Here is a 2682-nt window from a genome sequence, read left to right as displayed (position 1 = left end):
CTGTCTCTTTCTGTGTGAACAGATACTTGAGTCTCTTGTGGTCAGTATACACTTGAACTCTTTTCCCATACAAGTAGTGACGTTAGGTTTTTAATGCATACACCACGACTGCTAGCTCCAGATCGTGTGGGGTAGTTGCGCTCATACTCTTTCAACTGTTTAGCGGCACAAGCTATCACCTTGCCCTTTTTCATGAGTACGCAATCGAGCCCCTTTTCCTAAGGAGTCGTTGTAAACATAAATCCACCTGATCCATCAGGCGCTGTAAGTATAGGCATAGTGACCAACCTCCTCCTCAGTTCCAGAAAACTTTGTTCACACTCTAGTGTCCACATAAAAGATTTCCCCTTCTTGATTAACTATGTCAAAGCTGATGAGATCTTAGGAAATCTTGTACAAAACCTTCTATAATAGCCTACTAGGCCCAGAAAACTTCTTACTTCAGTGGCCATAGTTGGTCTAGGTCATTTCAAAATGATGGTGTTAATATAACACATGTGGAAGCAATTTGGATCTCAGGCACTCTAAGTATATCAATTAGTAAATAAGCTAGCATGTTCAAAATAATAAACTCAATGAGTGGTCCCACCCTCTCATTGGCCTGAAGTTACTTCTTGTTCCTTATGTCTCACTGATCCTCTAATGAACAATTGGTTTGTGGTCCAACCAGTAAACCGAATCCCTCTCAGGCCAATGAGAGGGTAAGGCCACTTGTTCAAGATCTGGAGCCAGTGCTTAAGGGAACTACCTCTCTTCTATCCCTAAAAGTGGGTAGGAGCGAATTCCATCTTGCACCCCACATCCCCAGCCATTCACCCAATTTTACCCCTAAAATGGGAGGTTTATTGAGTCGGCGAACTCGAACCACTCTCACCTATGGAAATCTAAGGATAATTCTGAATAAACAGGAGTTCATGATTAGCTCAGGATTAAAATCGAGTTACCTAGATCATCGAATGAAAAGAAAATCAGTCTCAACAGTAAAAGACATTATAAAGTGAGAGTAATTTTCTTCATGGTCCGATCTTATGCAATACTCATTGCATAGGACACCCCTACTCACATGTCTCCACATGTACAATTTAGTGATCACATTGTTTATGTCATATACAAAATTGGGCTGCATCCATAGTGTCCCCAGGATAAGGTGTTCAGCCTTATCCTCAGACTAACAATCATTTTGACTATATACTTGAACTTTATCCACTCTTATGTCTCTACATATAGTTCAAGTAATCATACTATAGTCAGAGTGTTCTTAGTTTATTGGATTTAGATTAATAATCGTAAAGTTCACTTTATTCAATAACAATCTTTACTGAATAAACAACAATAATAACTTTATTTAAAATAGAATATGTTTTTGCTTACAAACTATGAGTTTTAGAACATAAAACCCAACACAAAACTGCTTCGATCTTGGCAGGATCCGCAGTTATCCCTGCTTGGTTACTACGTGGCTAAGAAAGGCCACCTCCTACAGCCCCATATTACACTTTGTGAATTTGCATACAACTGGGGAGTTCGCAGAAGAGTTAAAACTTTCCTCAGGTGTTGCTCGTGCTCTACCTTAGACTCAGAACACACCAGAATGTCATCAATGAACAAACCACGAAGGTGTCTAGGAATTCATTAAACACTCTCTTCGTCAGTTCCATAAACATTGCATGAGCGTTAATTAAACCAGAAGACATGACTATGAACTCATAATCTCATAGCTGCTTCTAAAGGCTATTCTAGGTATGTCTTCTCTTTGGTTCTCATCTGGTGATATCTCGACCTTGTCGAGACGGTCTTTACTACTTCTCTAAAATAGCCGCATAGTTTCATCTCAGGACAAACATAGATATCGTAATGTAAGCATTCGTAATGTACTCATAGTTTCCCTAGGCCTCATTCATCGGGTTAGTGCACGCTCACTCTACCGAAAACCACAGATATCGTAATGTGGTTTTCGTAAACATAAGTTTATCATTCAAGTCATACCTCCATTCATTCATGACATAACAAGTCTGTGAGACATGCATACGTAATAATTGTCATATCTTCTCTAATTAACATAATTTACATAGCTTGGTGTATGGAGTTGGCAGAAGGGCACCACCAGGAGTGGAGCCTGCGGCTTAATTTGACTCAACATGGGGAAACTTACCAGGTCCAGACATAGTAAGGATTGACAGACTGAGAGCTCTTTCTTGATTCTATGGGTGATGGTGCATGGCCGTTCTTTGTTGGTGGAGCGATTTGTCTGGTTAATTCCGTTAACGAACGAGACCTCAGCCTGCTAACTAACTATGCGGAGGAATCCCTCCACGGCCAGCTTCTTAGAGGGACTATGGCCGCTTAATCCAAGGAAGTTTGAGGCAATAACAGATCTGTGATGCCCTTAGATGTTCTGGGCTGCACGCGCGCTACACTGATGTATTCAACGAGTCTATAGCCTTGGCCGACAGGCCCGGGTAATCTTTGAAATTTCATCGTGATGGGGATAGATCATTGCAATTGTTGGTCTTCAACGAGGAATTCCTAGTAAGCGCGAGTCATCAGCTCACATTGACTACATCCCTGCCCTTTGCACACACCGCCCGTCGCTCCTACCGATTTAATGGTCCGGTGAAGTGTTCAGATCGTGGCGACGTGGGCGGTTCACTGCCTGCAACGTCGCGAGAAGTCCACTGAACC

The sequence above is a fragment of the Cucurbita maxima genome, unplaced genomic scaffold (genome assembly GCF_002738345.1).
Source record: "Cucurbita maxima cultivar Rimu unplaced genomic scaffold, Cmax_1.0 Cma_Scf00060, whole genome shotgun sequence".
NCBI lineage: Eukaryota > Viridiplantae > Streptophyta > Magnoliopsida > Cucurbitales > Cucurbitaceae > Cucurbita > Cucurbita maxima.
The sequence above is the reverse complement of the archived record's forward strand: the minus strand, read 5'-3'. Positions refer to the sequence as shown.